The sequence below is a fragment of the Thermobia domestica genome, chromosome 1 (genome assembly GCF_964235325.1).
Source record: "Thermobia domestica chromosome 1, izTheDome1.hap1.1, whole genome shotgun sequence".
NCBI classification, from domain to species: Eukaryota; Metazoa; Arthropoda; class Insecta; order Zygentoma; family Lepismatidae; genus Thermobia; species Thermobia domestica.
In genome coordinates, this window is record NC_137454.1 from 186990194 (window position 1) to 187010926 (window position 20733).

Consider the following 20733-nt stretch of genomic DNA (forward strand, 5'->3'; position numbering starts at 1 on the left):
AATTATAGGTTGATGGGCAAGAAGGAAATTTTAAAATTTTTCTCTCCCCTGGGAGAGCTGTTTTATAATTTGATAAGATCTCTTCTTCGTTACTGCATCTATCCTTGGTCGGGCCGCGGTGGCTCAGTAGTAGAGCGTTCACCTCTAATGCATGGCGTTCTTATTTCGATCTCAGCTCGCATAGTGATGGGTAAATTCCCGGGAAGAATGGGAATTTATCCGGGAATTTATGTACAATTACAAAGAAAATTGCATTCTATTACTATATTGTGATTTCAAAGATAAATTGTTTTTTATATCACAGTATGTTATTACTGTTGTCCCCAGAGGAGTCTTTAAAATGTATATTCTGAACGATGATATGTTATTTTATTAATATTCTATTATATTTAGAGAGTACGCATAAATGTATATTTATATACAATATGTTCTATCAATTAGATATGTGTGAAAAATTATATAGTAAGTCCTAATACTTTTAAACCGCTAACAGTTTAAATTTATATATAAGTGGATTTGCTAAACTTGACTCTACCACTGATGTTATAAACACATTAAATTTATAAATTTTATAAACCAATTAGATTGGGTAAATGCCAGAAGATACATGTCTCACCAATTTATCAACATTTGCGCATACATATTTATGTTCACAAAATTTGCAAGATACTTACTTATCTTTATATTTTAGCACGTAACACTGCCATACACGAACTTTCATTCTACCTATTTCTCGAAATTCACATCTAATATGCTAATTCACATGTAAGAGAAGTCCGAGTACCTTTTCAGAAATTTGAGTCAGAGATAGTGATTGGTAAATTCCCGGGAAGATATTTATCGAGAATATTGCCGGGAAGATTCCCCAAAATGGGAATTTTCCGGGAATTTATGTACAATCACAAAGAAAATTGCATTTTATTATTATATTATGATTTCAAAGATAAATTCGTTTTTATATCACAGTATGTTATTACTGTTGTCCCCAGAGGAGTCTTTAAAATGTATATTCTGAACGATGTTATTTTATTAATATTCTATTATATTTAGAGAGTACGCATAAATGGATGTTTATTTGCAATAGGGTCCTATGAAAGTAAATATATTTCAAAAATGGTATAGTAAGTCCACATACTTTTAAACTGCTAAACAGTTTAAATTTACATGTAAGTAGCTTTTCTAAACTTGACTCTACTACTGATATTATAAACATATTAAATTTTTAAATGTTATAAACAATTTTGTCAACATTTGCGAATAAATATGTATGTTTACAATATTTGCAAGATACTTTCTTATCTTTATGATTTTGCATGTTACATTGCCACACATGACTTTTCCTCCTGCCCATTTCTCGAAATTTCGTGCGTTAATGCACATGTAAGAGAAGTCCGAGCACCTCTTCAGAAATTTGAGTCAGAGAGAGGAGACAGACCGACGTCTATTACTAACGGTGGTTCAGGGTTTGTTAATAGTACTTCATCTCTAGTTCTACATAAGTTTACTTAATTCTAAATTACTTTACAAAATGTTCCTTTCCATCATTTGTAAATTAGTACTTTGCTAATTTTGGCCGTTGTTTAGCATTGGGGGCCAGCTTTTGCACCTACTTTTTTGCGATATTCTATTCTCATGCGGTTGTTTTATGGTTTCATACGTTAAATTACGTTACCAACATTAAATTCAGACAGCATTGCAGAGCGAGTGAAGACGGGTTAGCGCCCCGCATGGCACGTTGTTTTATATCTTCGTTACCAACAATTCACTTTCTTTTCTCACATAAATCACTTCCACTTATCTTTACGGTTTGTACAAATCCCTTACTGCCCTAAAAGATTGTGTTCGATACTTTCATGACTACTTGAACATCACTATCAACTCATTTCTTCCGTAAATCATCCTACTTTTTGCTAGTTTTGGCCCCCCAATATAAACAATTAGCTTACTTTTTAGTGCAAATTCAAATGGAACTTAAAAAATCATACTATTAGTTATATAAAGTACAGTCAAAGAATTTTAAATTTTTAACCTCCAAATTCTTTAAAACCTGGAAGTAAATAGTAATATGTTAAAATATAGTAATTAGTCATATGGTTCTTATAATTTGGAAGATAAAGTAAAAAAGTTGAAAATAAATTCCTTCCCGGGAATTTATAGGTCAGGGAAAAAACCCGGGAATATTCCCATTTTTAAATTCCTTCCCACCGGGAATATTCCCACTGCCCATTACTAAGCTCGCACCAAGTGAACTTTGGGGAGGACAAACACCATGTGTGGGGGTTTTCTCGGGGTTCTCCCGTTTCCTTCCACTTTCTGCATTCCACCATTTCCTTCATTTCTCAACATCACTAGCTCCTTTAATCTACCAGGCATAACTGTGGAACGTAAAACTTACAGATTTTTCTATCCTTGGTCTTCCACTTCCTGGTTTTTCTTCTGCCTTTTTCTTTATCCACACGGTGTCCGATCTGAGTGTCGAATAAGATAGGTAAGCATGCTCTTCTCTTTCCTATTATCTTCATGATCTGTCGTCCTTTACTAGCTTTTTTTAGTACGTCTTCATTCCTTTTCTTCTTCTTCTTCTTCTTCTTCTTATTATTATTATTATTATTATTATTATTATTATTATTATTATTATTATTAATAATAATAATAATAATAATAATAATAATAATAATAATAATAATAATAATAATAATAATAATAATAATAATAATAATAATCTTTCTACGGGTACATCTCGCTTTTGTGGCAAGATTCGCCCATTGTAAGGTTTTAAACTTTCGCTCTTGATTATAAAAATTCGTTATACATTATAAAAGTCTATACAAAGAAATGTATAGGTCTACATCTTATAAATAGTATACACACATTCTACCATTATAAAAATAGTATATATCTTACAAAAATAAATTATCAACGAAACACCTCACTACTGTCAAACAACATTTGTACTGTGTATATATTTATATTAATTATATAGACTGTCATGTCTTTTAATCACACGGCTACCCAGCTTGCCTCACGACGATGAGCATACGCCAATAATTTGAGTATTCTAGCAGGGAATCGAACCTAGAACCAGGCGATCAGGAGTCGAATGCTCTAACCATTAGACTATGAAACCCCATTGAACGACTATAAGGTTAAAATTCAAATGATTCTACAACAATATTATCAACGAAATATTTCACTAGACTTCTAACACTAACGACGTTTATACTGTTGATACATTTATATTAAATTACTTTATGAAAACGAAACTATATATCTGAAATTAAAACGAACCTACAAAAAGCATTTTTCCCAACAAAATACCTTACTATTGTCAAACAACATTTATACTCTGTGTACACATTTATATTAATTACATTATAGAAAAGAATAGAATGATTATATACTTGAAGTTAACTCATCCAAAAAGCAATTATCAATAAAATATCTTAATATTGTACACTGATTACATGTACTGTACACTTTGTATATTACCAATACACTAATGTCTGAAAATTGAATAAAAATATTGTATGTATGAAATTATTACATTGACCCCACAAAACCAATTTTTGCCAAGTCTAATACCATCTTTCAACGACATTACTTTTAGTTTTATTACAAAATAGAGCATTTATAGCATCTTATACGAGAACAATATAGAACTTATTATGATAAAGTACATTTAACACAAATACGTTATTTAGATACAATATTTTTGTTCGTTCCAAATTTTTAATACAAACTACTGCTGGTGTTGTCTTTTTACATTTACTGTCTTCGAGTTTATTTTTGTTTGTCGAATCTAACAATGAGGTTCACGACGGAGAGGAAGTGACTGTTCCAACCGAGAATCAACAATTTCAGGGAGTATGACTGCTATTTCTATAGACAGCCGACAAAGGGCAAAGCTGCCCAAAACAAGTTTTTGAAAAAAAGGAAAAAAAGAAAGAAAATTAGAAAGAAAGGATCAGAGGCGACATTTGTTTTTAGCCTGAAGCGCTCATAAATCACTACCACGTGTCGCGAAGACTAGTAGGGCTAGAGGTTCAGAGGGCTCTCAATTCCTTCAAAAAGATCTATCCATATACTATATACAGCATAGTTGCCAAACTTACTGAAGAATATGTTACAATTAATCTAACGCATGTAACGTAAATTGGAGACCGTGGTTGGATTTATATGGGTCTTGTGTATTTGTATTAAAAATTTCAAGTCATTACCTGCAATACTTTGTTAGAAATTACCATATTAAATTTTACATGTTATCAAATGGAGAGTTAGAAACCTAAGCAAAGAGGTATCAGATCTCCTTAATTCTCTCCATTCTTCTCCACATCCACCCTTCGAAAGCATCCAGTCATTTTGTCGTTATTTTTGTGTAATGTCCATTTTTTTGTCCCATACAGTACAATGCTCCACACGAAGCATTTTATGAGTCCTTTTCTCAACTCTTTAGTCAAGGTCTCACAAAATAGCCTTTTCTTGCTTCTAAAGATTCATTTACAAATTGGCATTTGTAAATTAAAAATCGTGACAAGAAGAGAATAAAAGTACAGCATTATAGAATTTTATTCTCAGTAGGTGTGAATGGAGGTTCATACCTGAACAACAGATGGAAATTATTATTTTCCATGAGACTACATGTAAGGCTTTTTTTTCTCTCAAAAAGGTGCCGTGAAGGTACTATCTCGACTTGTAAAGTATATCTGTTTCTGTAGGAAGAATTCTGGCCAGTCCTGCATCTCGTCAGGAAAATTTTATATCGCTTCGTCCCGTCAACGACACCAATAGAATTGTATTATATTCAATTTATCTTCGAATTTAACATTTCACGCCTCTTTTTTTTTTTTTTTTCATGCTACAAGAGCAAATGAGAAATAAAGGATGATAATGAAATGAATGGTGAAAGAACAATGCATTACTCCTGTGCTCTGTTCGAGATTCGAACCCTCCAATGGACAAGTCTTGCAATTAGACCGGTGAACCATGCCAGTGGACAAAGGAATATTTTCGTTAAATCTGTTTAATATCGTGATGTTTATTATTAAGCTAGCCGAAATTCTCTTTTTATAGAGAATACCAATTATCACCGAATCTATACTTAAAAAAAAAAAAAAAAAAAAAAAAAAAACGAAAATCCTCTTTGAAGTCATCAGTGCTTTACTTGTATATAGAGACTAGGAGTGAATACAGTTAGTATGGATTAAGAGATTCCGTTTAATGTGAGCCATAAACACTTCTCATTATACATTGTGTGTATACGTATCTTACGTCTATGATTTTTTTCTTTGTAAATAAAAAAGTCAATAGTTCAATGTAAACAACAGATGCGTTAACGCAGCTGTACCGTTGGAAGCTTCCTGGGCACTTTAAAGATCGAATTTATTATATAATACAGTGAAACCTCAACAACTCGAATGCCAGTGGAACCACACAAACTTCAACTATGAACTATCTTTCAGTTTAAAGTTTCAAGATTACGCCCTTTCGCTAAGGGAGATGATGATTAAAGCAAGTGAATGATGATGGAATAATTGATGGAATGATAATGTGGAAGGAAACGAGAGTATGTCGAGAAAACCCACGGACACGGTGCTGTCCACCACAAATTTACTTGGGTGGGAATCAAACCAGGAGGTGAACTCTCTACCACTGAGCAACCGTGCCCCTCTACAAAAACTTCGAATTATCAAGTAATTCGAAATAGCGAGGCCCTAGACCCTTTGGATGGGTTACTTTATGTTGTGACTCTGACAAGATCTTTGTGCAATAATGATTAAAGAGAAGATATTTAACATTCTATATTTGAAGAGAAGTAACGATTTGATTTTCATAAAAAATGTATGATTGTTAGAATACACTAAAAATGAGTTACGTAATTTATGTACTATATAAAATCTGGAACAGCTGGACTATATTGTTTTAGCTACAGAAATAAGTCTAAACATTAACTAAGAAATCGTCCATTTTGGATTGTTTACTTTGAGGTATGCTTATAAAATCTGAAGCGAAAGCCAATTTTGTGATTGACTTCACAACACTATCGTTGAAAAAAAGATTTAAAAAAAAATTAAACATACGTTTCAGTAAATCAAGAACGTTACTGGCGTGCTCAATTTTAGGATCAGGTCGAACAATGTCATTATCTTCTTCTTCTTTCTCATTTTCTTCCGTATCTGCGTCGGAGAATTCTTCACATGCACTACAACATCATCGTCAAAGACTACGAATTCTTAAATTCCATCCTTTATACATTCAGAGCTTCACTGGCTTGGATCCAATTTTGGGGAATCTCTATTATTTCTGAAGCTGGTCAATTTGTGTTCTGTTGTCACGGTTTTTATTTTGCTATGAAATTACGAAAACATCGATTTGCCGAGTTTCTAAATGTACAAAATCTAGTTTAGAGGTAAATTTTAACATGGGTGTTAAGGAAAAATCAAAGTGATTGGGAAAAACTTCGAATTATCAAGCTATTCGAATTACTGACGTTCGAGTTCTCGATATTCACTATAATCGAAATTTCCATAGGAAAAACGGTTATTAGTATAATGAATTACAAGTTTAGTCAGGCTTCCATCTGTACACCTCCATTATTATATTTGTTGTTTACATTGAAATATCGTACCTTTTTAAAAATCATAGATCCAAAATATGAAACGAAAAGTGTTTATGACCCATTTCATCGTGGGGCCGCGGTGTCTCAGTGGTAGAGTGTTCACCTCTGGTGCACGGGGTCCTTGGTTTGATCCTAGCTAGAGCCAAGTGAACTTTGTGGTGGACAAAAACCATGTGTGTGGGTTTTCTCGGACTTCTCCCGTTTTCTCCCACCTTCTTTATTCCACCATTTCATTCATTTCTCATCATCACCATCTCCTTTATCCTAATCGGCATAAGCGTGGAATGTAAAACTTAAAGATTTCATTTCATTTCATTTTCCATGTCGCATCAAAGCTTTTAACCCATACTAGCTTTATCATTCACTCATACTTAGCTCAAGTGGTAGAGCGTTGGCTTCGCATTTGGGAGGTCGCGGGTTCGATTCCCGCTGCCGACTATCCTGATTGGGGTTTTCCAGGGTTTCCCTCAATCCTAAACAGGCCCTGGCCGCTACCTTCCCAAATCCTTTCCATTGTTGTTATTGTTGTTATTGTTAGATATCCAGTGTAAAATGGCCTCAGAGCTGTATCTGGTAATTGTTAAATAAATAAATAAATACTTTCCTCGGAAAGTTTTATTGTGTATGGCACCCTTAAGTAATAGGTATATGCTGCATTCAATTTTGCTCTAAGTTAACTTTATTAACAATCTTGATTCATATAATAGTATAGTTATCAGCCAATTCGTATTTTCCGTGGTAGAAAGAAGCATATGAAGGCTGTGATACGTGGAGAGAGAAGAGGCTGGTCTTGTCCTCCCCCGTGTGCACTTTGAAGGGAAGGCTAGTTCCAGGTCAGCTTAGCTCAAAATAACCTCATTGTTTTTGGCCAGACGACGACGGAAGCGAAAGAGCTACGACTCGAGATGAAACAACGTTGTCGTTAGAAAAACGTAAACAGGACTAAATTAAGATTGTCTCCATCCCTTTTTTTTCTCCCTCTTCCTATCTCTCTTGCTTACAGATACCTCCAACGAACGCCATACCACGCCGCCTTTACTGGAAGAGTTTCTTGCTTTTCACTCTTTTCTGCTTAATTGCATTCCTTCAGGAGAATGCACTAATGCAGCACTATGTATAGATTTTTGAGTGCTTCGAACTAACATGTTGGTAAATATTTTGGACTCTAAAAGACAGAAATTGGCAGTTTAGAAAAAAATACAAGTATATGGAATTGTGTACTGACAGAAGTATAGACAGAGTAACTCCGTGTACAAACTGTTTATTATTATTATTATTATTATTATTATTATTATTATTATTATTATTATTATTATTATTATTATTATTATTATTATTATTATTATTATTATTATTATAGTAGTAGTAGTAGTAGTAGTAGTAGTAGTAGTAGTAGTATATTAATGTAAGTATGTTATAAAAGAAAACGATAATTAGGATCATTTAATCTATGGTGTGCGATTCTTTTCTAGCATATTAGGATATTTATATACACGATGCGTGTGTAATTTTTACGTTTGTATATTCAAGGCTGAAAATAATTAGGGTTCATCTGTACATAATTACAGCTTTTTATTTCCACCTGACCATGATGCCACAATACAAATATTTAAATAAAAAAAAGCTTCTAGCTGTTAATAATGTCTTTTGTTACGTATGCGTAGAACCAACTTCCCATCGACACCTTGTAAATTTCATCACTTTATTTCTTTTAATATTAATTTAATCGACGCAGAAATGGTCATTTCAACTTAGCACCAAAAAAGTACGTACGTGTGCCTCATTACCTATATGAAAGTGTGATTTAATTGTTGTAAAAGCATTGGTTAAACATCTGTGAATAGGATTTATGATTTCTTTCTTACAAAGGAAATGTAAATATTGTTTTTCGTTTTAACATAATTACATCACTTACTATTTATTTTGGCACATGTACACATTTTTCCGAAAAAAAAAAAAAAGATGTTTTGATAGGCAGCCAATTTTTCAATTTTAATATACACTACTTTGAAGTCATTACAACATCGCAAATGTTAAGTTTGAAATAAACGTCTATTCTCATTCTCTTCTGCACCGTTGCTGTATTTTTTTTTCAATCGTTTAATATGATCAAATTAGCTTGGCCGACTAAACCGTTGACCCTGTGGGTGAAACCAGCAAGTGTGGCAATTTTTAACTTTCCAGTTTATTTTTGCCCAAAATTGCTTAGTTTGAGCATTTTTTTTTTTTTTTTTGTTTGTTTAGTTTTTGCCTCACTGTGCAACATTTGCGTCGGCGTGTCTATTTTTATTTTGTTTTATGTGTGCATGTATGTGAGCATATTCTATAAACCTTCCTGCATAATCACTGACAGTGTCATTGTCGTGCATCGTAGATATGAGTGAAACTTCAGTTTGAATACAAGCAAGTAGTAAGCCTACTGAGCCTTCTGTGATATTCAAATCTTAATTTTTCGATTACAAGTACTGTATAATTTATGAAATTACAATTATGGGCAACGTACACGTTAGTATATCAATAAGACTTTATACCAATTATTTTTTAATTTGTTATTTCAGAAATAAAAGGGGAAACTCAAGTAGAATTTCAAATGTGATGCTAACGACGCACCAATATTACTGTATATCTGTAGCGAGAAGAAACATGCGAAGCGTGAAGCATAGCTCGAAACTAACATTTGGTGCATTTATGTCGGTGCTATTCTAGAGGTATTTTAGTCGATAATTTTAGTCGGGGAATGCCTGTAGATAGAAGTGGACAGTGCTGTAAGACTTGCTACTTATTTATGGTTGTCGAAAGCGTGTTATAAAATATATATAATGCATTATGATTGTTAGCACTCTTCTACAACTAAATTATCTGTACAATTATGTTTGTTAAATGATAAATATTTACACATTAAAAAGTATCACGGTCTCATCACTGGTCTAATGGCTAGCGCACATTTAGGTGAAAGTTTTAAGCGAAAGTTATGCATTTTACTTACAAGAACATCATTACAGGGTACGACGCATTTCCTTACAAATTCAATTCGGAGCGTTACCACATCTGCTATAATATAGATTTTTCTGAGATGTACAGAACATATATAGAATATTTCAATAGGATAATGGAATAATTCTATGCAGACCCCAACAAAATTTATTTTAATTCAGGGGCAAGGTGGCTAGAACACTCGATCACAATCTAGAAATGTGAGATTTCGGCAGATGCTAAGGGTGGTAAAAAGGCTTCAAACTTTCTTTCTTTCTGTATTCCTTCCTTTCTTTATTTCTTCTCTCTCTCTCTCTCTCTCTCTCTCTCTTTTTTTTTTTTTTTGCTAAGAAACTCATAAATCTTTGAAGTTACGTGTGGATGGAACAAAACATATAAACTCCACATAAAAAGGGTACGGGGAAATAATTCATATAATATTTATTTATCCATATCTATATAACATACTTTTGTATGTAAAAAGTAAAAGTTACGTACTTATCGACACCCGTCCATATAACTAAAGCTAGAAACTTGAAATTGGCACACAAAACTTTTTTCGTTACCACAGCAAGGGATAAGAAAGGATTTTTCAGAAAAGACTAATGCAACGATTTGGTTAAGTTGAAGATGTGAAATTCGGTATTTAAACTCTTAAATAATAAAAATAAGAGAACACGTATTCCAGCATTTATGAAAATTCCACTTTTAAAGGAGCAAATGGGGCAATTTCCATAATATTTAAATTTTATCTTCTTATACTTGTTAAACCTTATTCTAACCGTGCGAAGAACGAACACTTCTACTAGTACAGTACATTTATATAAGTTATTTTATCTTGATGATGCATTAAGATTTTTTGTCTTTCTTGAGACGGAGCTTGCACTGCTGCAATCTAATGGGATTATCAAAGGAGTAAAGTAGTACTAATTGAAATGAATTCTGTGTTTCCCTTTAATACTCTGAGATCCATGCATAAGATGTATGAGTGCATATTGTGAAATGTATAATGACGTGCGTAGTATAAGATTCACGTAGAGACCAGTAGTAGCGCTCATGCGCATTAGAGCAGCTGTTCCCAGTTAAAGTTGGCAGTCAAGGGATTCATTGAGAGATATCCTTCTTCCTTTGTCACAGCCATTTGTCAAATTAAATTCAATCTAAACATCACTTATAAGCCATTGCCAAAATTACCTCTCACTGACTTGCTTTCTGCAATGAGAATCATAACAGAAACGGGTTAGGAAGAGTGGTTGTATATTATTTTCGTTATGGTTTAGCTTCTCTATTTAGTGCTGTATATTAGTGAGTGAAACTAAAGTCTTAATGATGTTTTAAGTTTTTACAGCGTGTTTTCATTTCTTCTCAAAACACTACAGTAGTGAAGGAAACTCAGGCGAAGAGGATCATCCGAATAAAGTATGACACATAAGGATCACATTCATACAAATGAAGTATTTATGCTGGTAGTTAAAGCACTCTCTATTTCATGTATGGGATATGGACATACACCGTTAAAATCACCGTTACCTGTAATAATGCCAACTAATTGAATGCTATTAGCGAATTCAGCGGAGATAACAAATGGCCATGCTGCTGACGTCACTATTATTTCCCCCTCTCAATTAATCAATCAATCGACCGAGGTAATCGCACTGTCTATTGCAAAAATAAATAAATAAATAATAATAATAATTTGTTTTGTTTAAACAGTTGGCGTGTGGAGTAACGGACGGATAGGCGTACTAACAGTAGCATGATCCTAACAATGAACGCACTGTTTCTTCATTAGCAACTTTTTATAAGACTTTAATAGCGCCCAAGATCGAATACTGCTCTCCCATATGGGCCATGGCAGCACCTACACATCTCTCCAGACTTGATTCTGTTCTCAATTTCTTCATTGCTATAGTCCGATTCCGTGTTCCTGCACTTCGAATATTATCTAAGAAGGAGCTCTTGCGACATCTTAATATTCAGATTCCTGAAGTACGCAGAATTATCTCTGACCTGAAATATCTACATAAAATAGTTAATGGAACCTTAAGATCGGAAATATTACTTCAAGAACTATCCTTACGTGTCCCTTCCCGCATCACTCGGAATACCCACCTATTCCATCTTGCCCGTCCTAGGTTGGCTGTTATACAGAGGTCTCTTTTTTATAGAATACCAATAGTTATAATCAAGTAACAACTGATGTGGACATTTTTTCGAGCTACCCAGTGTTTGAAAGAGCAATTAAACGAGCTTTGACGGAATAGTTTTACTTTTACACTCTTTTTTCTATGTTGTTGTTATTGTTGTCTTGTTTTTTTTCTTTCTTTTGTTAGCATGTCCCTGTGTAAAATGGCAAAGTTATGCTGTATCTGGGAAATTGTTCAATAAATAAAAAAATAAATAAATAAATGGTACGTAAATTTAAGTACTTAAATATAGAGCCCCATATCTCATCTTAAAAAAAAAAAAAAAGCATGTTCCTCATTATTGATTAAATGGTGCTTTACCAAACATAGTAAGAGGTGCAGTTAAAGGCTCTTATAAATCTCGTCCCATTTTTTTCCCACTTCTTTATTGACTTCCAACTTTTGCTATACTGGAACGTACTTTATCTGTTCGACCATCTGTCGACAGATATCAGGGCAAAAACGCAAGAGGTATTAAGTTTATATTATTTATTTATTTATTTATTTAAATATGTATTAAGCATCCAAGAATTGGTTCCATGTACGTCGTTATTGCTGTGTTAAAACAAAGAAGATCTATAATTTCAGAGAAGGTGGTAGAGATCTATTATTTCAAATTTCAATATTATAACTTCATATTCAACTGCCCGGTGTATGACGTAGGAGCGAGCTTTAACACTTAGAGAAATCGTAGTGGGAAAGGAGGGTAGGGTAGAAAGGAGGGTAGTAGAGAATCGAATAAACAGGTGCTGGGAGAATACGTTATAAATCGTCTACTAGTATAGTTGGATAAACCTTGACTATACTATCGGTGTTCTTGTTTGCGTTTCACTACTGTATTTTATTAACGTCAGATTTCCTTCCCTACTCGCTCCCATCTCTGTGTGATTTACTGAAATACGGAGAAGAAACTTTGACGTCACAGAATATTCCGTTGGAAATAACTACTGTATTGCATCCGCAAGTACAGTATGCGACAAAACAAACAGTACTGAAATTCACGTGCAAGTGCAATGTAGTATGAGCTTTCAGCGCCATATGTGTGCTCAGTTGTGTGTGGACTAGCGTAGTGTGCAGTTGGCACGAAGATAATGTTGCTCACAACAGAGGAGAAGGTGTTTATTGACGAGCAGTATTTACGCTCATACGGTGTGGGGCAGCATCTCACTGCAAGAGATGAGTGTCCACGTCTACTGTATTGCTCTGGATCCATGGCATATGAAGATGGAAATTTCATCAGCAACGTACGATTCAGTGATGAAAACATATGTATCTTGATCGCTACATCAATCGACAGTTGATTATTGACCCATTCTTGCATAATTTTCATGGTTTTTGCCGCACCAAAAGTCTGTCGTTACAACAACAATGGGTGCAGCAAGACGGAACTACTGCTCACACTATAAGTGTCATTTGTCCTTGCCTACGAGAGTTTGGAGATTGATTTCCTGTAGAACGAATTTTCCATATCCTTCCCATTTCCCTGACCTCACGGCTCCAGATGCTTCCATATGGGGTATGCTGAAGGAAGTAATGTTTCAAACAGATAACTCCATACCATTATACCCGAGTTAAGAGAGAACATTCGATTATTTCAGTGGCGTATTTACGATTTCGTTTCAGGGGCAACTTTGCTAACTTTATTCCTGGAAATGTGAACATTCTACAAGATATTTACTTTAAAGTGGTAAATAAAATTTCGGGGTGCTTAAGCCCGGAAGCCCTCCTTAAATACTCCACTGGATCATTTGTTTTGTCTTTCCAGCAATCTGTGTTCACTAACATGTTCAATTATCTACAGGACCGTTATGAAGAATGTGTGTCACGTAACAGTCAACATTCTGAACATATGATGTACAGGTGCGATTCCTCTTAAATCTAAAATATATGTTGAGTAACATTTAGTTGACATCCATTTGACAACATTATTCATGTTTCATTATGTTGTACCACAAATAAATAAGAGCTCATTCGTGGCTAAGCGGTTAGTGTACGCGACTTTGGCCCGGGAGACCGGGTTCGATTCCCGGCGGGAGCTCATGTAGTTCGGATTCCACGTTAATCAGTAAGTCCCATCTCATATTGCCTCGCTGCTGAATAGAACGTTAAACTCAAAATCAACAAAACTCACAAATAAATGAATAAATGTCAACGATGTGATTTCAATACTGTTTTGCTGCATACAATAGTAGACTTAACATAAGGCTGTCTTATACCTTCCCTTACCTGAACAAAATGATGTAAAGGCCTTCCCTGCTGGTTTAGTGGTTAGCTTGTGCGCCTTTGGTCCTGAAGTTGATTCCCTTGAAATTTAAACACATTACGGTAGGTCGGGAAACAGTAAACTCCATTTCAACCAATGAAATTTTACGTTACACTATGTGTACCATAGATGACAATTTTACAAGTGTGCCTCACTCGGATTTGCACACGCTTACTAACGTAAGAGCTCATATTCGCTATCGTCATTGGGTCTTGCGCGCACTCATGGTTGCGTTTACTCATTATATTGGGAATCGAGCTTGCTTCTGACTCGGGCTCTAGCTTCGTATCAACTGATATAGCTCGACCCCCGTCAAATCGGACTTCTCAGTTTAGACATCTCTCCACTATTTTTTTTTATTAGTATAATGGCTGTTACATAAATTAACTGTCAATTCATTTAATAGCATTTAGCAGATCCGGCTTCTTTCTAAATTTTAGATGTTTTTCATTGTCTTTAATTTATTAGGATCACGCTATATTGGGCATTATAAGATTATAATGTTGAGTGAGTTCGTTTCTCCATACGATATACCTCCAACTCTTGAACGAAACCTAATTTTTATTTTATTATTATTATTATTATTATTATTATTATTATTATTATTATTATTATTATTATTATTATTATTATTATTATTATTATTATTATTATTTGGCAGTGAACAGATACAGCTATTCTTTGAAACCTTTCAGCTTAACGTCCTACGATTATACCCTTCAGGCTAAGGGTTACGATGCTGAAGGCAAGTGAATGATGGTGGATCAATTGGTAGAATGAGAATATTTGAGGAAATAGGGTATCCCGAGAAAAGCCACGAACACGGTGTTGTCAACCACAAACTTACTTGACGAGGAATTGAACCAGGAGCTCCACGTACCAGACGTAAGCGCTCTACCACTGAGCTACCGTGACCCCAGATACAGCAAACGTTAATGGAGTCAATGTGTTAACGTCTTCACTGGTAACGGCGATTTTAACGGTGGGTGTCCATATCCCATTTTATATTATAGAAACAAAGGTGTATAATTCAAGAATGCTAGAAGTTACATATTGCGCCTTTAGATGGCAGCTATCGAACGAAATTGGAACTTCTACGCGTCATCCTTTTTACTATCATTATCAAAACCTGTTTACTTCTTTTTAATGGGAGAAAGCTTAGCGACGAAGAGCTTGCTAGGAGACGTAGTACGTGCATGTACATCCTTTTTTTTTTTTTTTTTTTTTTTAAATGGGATCAACTGCCCTGCCAACGATAGGAGTTAAGGAGTTTAGTAACAAATTGAATTTCCTCGAAAACGATCTAAACCATTGTTTTTGACCGTTACCTGGACGATGTCCATATACCTCTCTTTCCGCTTTTATTCGTTGTATCGAAAATGGAACCATCCTTTGTTTGCGATATTCACTTTGCTTTATCAGATGAGATTTAGTGGCTGATGTCGTCGTCGTCGTCGTCGTGAAGGTCTCCTCCTTTTGGAAACAAGAGATGGGGGGGAGGAAAGGGAGCGAAGGATGCAGCTAATTGAGCTGCAAATGAGGCTCCTTTCCCTCGCAACGTTGGAGCGGAAATGAGAGCGATCACTGGAGGTCACTTTGTTTGGTCTTCCACACGCTGGACCTTGTTCGCCCGTTCTTTAGGCAGTTCAAATGCGCATTTACTACCCCAAGATCAACACTAGCTAGTGTGATGCATAGACGGCCTACATGTTTCATAATCACTATTCTGATATCATTATCACTTATAATTTGCTAATTTACTGTAAAAAAGATTATTTAAGTATGTTCCGAGCATAAGATGAAGAAACGACCGTACACACAAGAGAAAACCTCGAGTTTCAAGTCTCTCTCCTCTTGCTCTCTGCTCTCCTCTCTTCTATGGCTTGATTAATGAAGAAAATGATGAGACATTAAATTATCTATACTACTTGCATTATGCGAGAGAATATGATATTCGGCTAGTATCTAGTGTACTGTCCTTTTGAATCTATTACAGCTGGTCTAGCACCTTCCCCTCTGGTCTAGTCCTTAGCGTGTCTTTAACGCACGTGGTCATGAGTTCGATTTCCGGTGGGGTAGCCTTGAGATTCGAATGCATTACGGTGGCTAGGATGCGTCCTTAAACTAGGTCCACGTCTCATATAGATTCGGTATTGAAAAGGGACAGTAAACTCCAACCAACAAAATTCTCACCTTATGTAATACTGGTTCTTCCAGTGGAGCCCTTATCCCGCTGTAAGATATAGATTAAAATCTTGCTTAATTAAAAGCCCTAATTGTTTATATTCACTTTTTAAAAAGTTTGCCAACGAATATGTTTTTATACAAATATTAGTGCTTAAATCTAAATATGCTTATGGCTTTTTTTTCCTAATAATAAACAATAATGCACGTTCGTATTGAGTATAAACACTGTAATCATTTTCAAATAATTAAACTGAAACAAACTGCTTAAATTGCAATTAAATTGTCGCAATAGTATTAAATTGCAAATTACCTCCACGCGAGCGCCGCGTATTAGCTGAAACGTTTGTCGTTTATAGATAAGCTAGTGTACTGTAGTATTTTCAACAAATTACAGTGAATCATTGGCAGGGATACTGTCATTATGTTACTATTAAGCTATAAACTTATACAGAATCGACTGAGCATTGACCCTTCTTCGGGAATTTCGTTGGAAGAATGTAGTTCTTAACTTGGGCGCACAGCACTTCAATTTTTTCGTGGCAGTGTCATATTTTTTCCCCATTAAAGCTGTAGTGAATGATCGACACTATTTGTATATATGCACGTACAATAGAGTGTAACAAGATAGGTACTGAAGATATTCAAATAAATTATAGTTGGTTGATCATAACTATTGTAAGTCGGTATTTGAACTCGTTCTTAATTTTAATCGCTTGTTATGCAAGTTGCAGTTTAAGATCAATGTTGTGGATGAACAGTTATCGTGAATTCGTTGTAACTTCACTGGAAAATCTTATGTTGGAGCTCCCTCTGGCTACATTATTAGCGCGCCGTCGTAAGTCACGGAAGACCCGATTTTGATTCTCGGTGAAAGATCATGTGGTTCAGATCTCACGGAATCATAAATATACTCTTTCCTTCCCTGTCAAGTTCTTAGGAAGAAACACTAATTCCTGTAAAATAGGAGCTTCCGATGCAATGCTCCTAACGGTATCTCAAAAACTAACCATCAACTCTGCTTTTGAGAAGGAAGTTCATTTGTAGCGAAATTAAGTGAATAAACAGGAGGGAAAAATGGAATACTGGAAATTCTCAGAACTATCTTATTCAGTAGATCTACTGTAAAACGGAACCAACAGTAAAACGGAACCATCCTTTTGTTATTTTCCTATTGCTTTCTTCATTTTCCTATTGTAGTAGGTGTAACAGCGTGTTTTCCATCCTTTCAACACTCTCGAACTCCTACTCTCATTGTCTCTTTGTCTTTTTATTACCGCCTTTAATGAAAACTTCTCAAAAATCGTACAATACAGAAATATATCATTCTATGAGTAACGCTAATTGCTAATAGTATATGATTAAGCTAATAGGTGTCACTACCTCGCTATCTGCCCATCTGATGCTCAATAGATGGCGCTATCGTACAGGCAGTTTGCAGATTTAAAACTGTTGTGACGACTTAATTGTAACTATTGTGACGCTTTCATTCAGACCCGTATTTATATATTGTGCGCCCCTGTGCTCTAAATAATTTGCCGCCCTCCGCACAAAATTTGCCGTCCCTCTTCCGAAAACGACCAATATTAGAATTGAGTTTACAGTTTTTGGGGTTACTGAGATGAATACTGACAGTTTTAATCCAATTCAACTTCAAGATCATACTCCACTTCTCAGGGAGGGGGAGAAATTTTAAAACTAATCGAAAACGACAGATATTAGTGTTGAATTTATGTTTCGAGGTCACTGAGTTTAACGGTATCAGTTTTCATGATGTTCAAGTTCATCTTCACCACTTTTTAAAAATAATCAGATAAGATAGCTAATTAGTAAGTACTGTAACTAGAGCGAATTAAACACATTAACATATTTTCTCGCACTTGCGCGGGACTCTGCGGGTTTCTAGTTTTAAATATTACTTTATTGTGAATCTTAAAAATAATTCCAAAATTTTGCCGTCCCCTAAATTCTGCCACCCTGTGCTCGAGCACAGAATAGAACTTACCTAAATACGGGCCTGATTTCATTGTAACAGTTAAAATTATTGTGACGATTTAATTGTAACTTTTAAAATTATTGTGACGATTTAATTGTAACTTTTAAAATTATTGTGACGATTTAATTGTAACTTTTAAAATTATTGTAACGATTTAATTGTATCTTTTAAAACTATTATGACGATTTAATTGTAACTTAAATTATACTATTTGAACTTATTTATGTATTTGAAAATGGATAGCGATGATACTGAACATGAATCTGCTTTTCTGTTTATTATTAGGGCAACTAAATAAGTAAAGGTTTTATGAAGCACGATCTTAACGTTTGATGTATTAGAAAGTCGAAGACATGAGAGCAATATCTAGTCATTTTACAACGATCTATGTAAGAGTAACAATATTACGAGTTTCCAGCTGAATTTCAATAGTTATTCTTTCCTAACAAGCAACGATAGCGCAGTCAGTGGCGGATCTAGACCGGTAAAAACTGGTAGTCAACCAGAACCCAGACTATGATATGTATATCATGAGTTTACTATAAACTTTCAAAAATATGTAAATAATAGTTTAAATTACTTATGTCATTCAAAAAACTGGGGGTCCTAGGCTCCCCGGCCCTAGGCTAGATCCGCCACTGAGCACAGTCTTATTATTTTCCTCACAAGCCACATTATAAATAAATGCATTGCTGCGAGTGTCGTATGACTGTAAGCTATCAACGTTACATATGGCATACGTTCACAGATAAAAATATAAACAGTTCCCTCTTACGAATATGATAACATTTTCGCCTTTGGTGTGAGAGAACCGAGTTCGATTCCTTGCTAGAGATTCATATGATTCGGATTCTACATACAAGGTGGACCATACATCTTGAAACGCCCTTTTTAAACTTTTAAACGAACACGGAGAAAACGCTAAAATTTTATTCAATACAAATACCAAGAAGAGAAATTTTTTTAACATATTCTAGAACATCAATAGATTAAAATTCTTGCCAACTCAACATAAAATTCCTTTTAAAAAAGAAAAGGAAAACGAGACTACGTCAGATTATATAGCACATTTCAAATCTACCGGTACATCTTAAACGTAAACTTGCAATACTTTATTAATTATTCAGTGTTACAAACAAAGAACGCTTACAGTATCACAAACATTCGAGCTTTTAAAATCGGTACAAGGATAATAAGCAACTGGGACAAACGGGACAATGCACATCGAAACTACCTTATCAAATATTATGATCATGATATAAATAATAATAAAAAAAGTTATAAGGAATTGAAATTTTGACCTTTTCGTAAGAAAAAGTAGGCTTTATTTCGTTAATCTGCTTAGATAGATGAATTTTAATAGACATAAAGAAAAAAAGCACCTTTTACATCAATTTGATATCCCAAACCATTCCTTAGACAATGGTAAAGTTTGGAACATTGATTGAATTTTATAACTGCGAGAACTTGTATAATTATAGCTACCAAACACTATTGCTACAATGTTATAGAAGTGGAGGAACTCAACTGTCATAAAAAAACGTCATTTTTTTTTTACAAGCACAATGTACTTGTCTCTTATTGACGAATTTATTCTACAATGCACATTATTAATTCCATTAGTGTAATTTCTATGGCAAAGTTTCAGAAAGCATTCCCTTCCAACACGAGATCAAAGCCAAGAATTAATTACGTGAATTTGGTTCCGCTATATTTACATGAATATTTTTTCCATATTATGCATAACTCTTGAGATAGTGACTTAGCTTCACTCACAATATTATTAAATTTGCAGTAATGAATTGTTAACTCTTATGTGTTATTACTTAGATCCTTCGAAGAAAAATAAAATATTTTTGCTCTCTTTCAGGTATGTACACTTTTTCTCTTTTGGAATACAAGTATTAAAAAAAGGTACCTGTGATAGTGATTAAGGTAAGACCTTCTTATTATTTTTTTAAAAATTATAATAAAGAGGCGCTGTAATTCCAACTTCTACTATTATTCTTCATTTTGATAGTTTGGGGATTACAATGTAAACTGTTGCCCCCTAATTTGAATCTAAAACTATACTGTACAAAATAGGCTTTTCTTTTTATTATTATAATTTATTTATTTATTTATTTATTTCACATTTACTTTTATAAACTCGCCCTTTAACTTCGTGGATTAATTTATCTTCTTAAACAGCAAAGTGCAGTTATTCGATATAGTAAATTACCTCTTGCTGTGTTTGGAGCTGTTCAATCTACTATTGTATATACCAGGGTGTTTTATCATTAGATGTCCATGTTTCCGAGACTGTGTAAAATATTGCTGATATGTGCTAGTGATAATTTTGATATCGATATGAAGTTCGGATTTAGCATACCTTTCAACAGCAAGGCGACATGAGATGTGGATAGAAGCTTACGGATCCGAACCAGATAAGCTCCCGCTGAGAATAGAACCCGCGTCGAAGGCACGTATGCTAACTATATAGCCCCGAGTGAACTTTCAATTCGTTGATAGAGTT

At 34.4% G+C, this 20733-nt stretch overlaps 1 protein-coding gene across 3 annotated transcripts in view; it reads left to right on the top strand.

The window, feature by feature from the left end:
- Nucleotides 1-20733, top strand: part of LOC145691975 (uncharacterized protein ZK1073.1) — a 463195-nt gene that overhangs the window by 175524 nt on the left and 266938 nt on the right. The gene's annotated exons all lie outside the window — the stretch shown is intronic.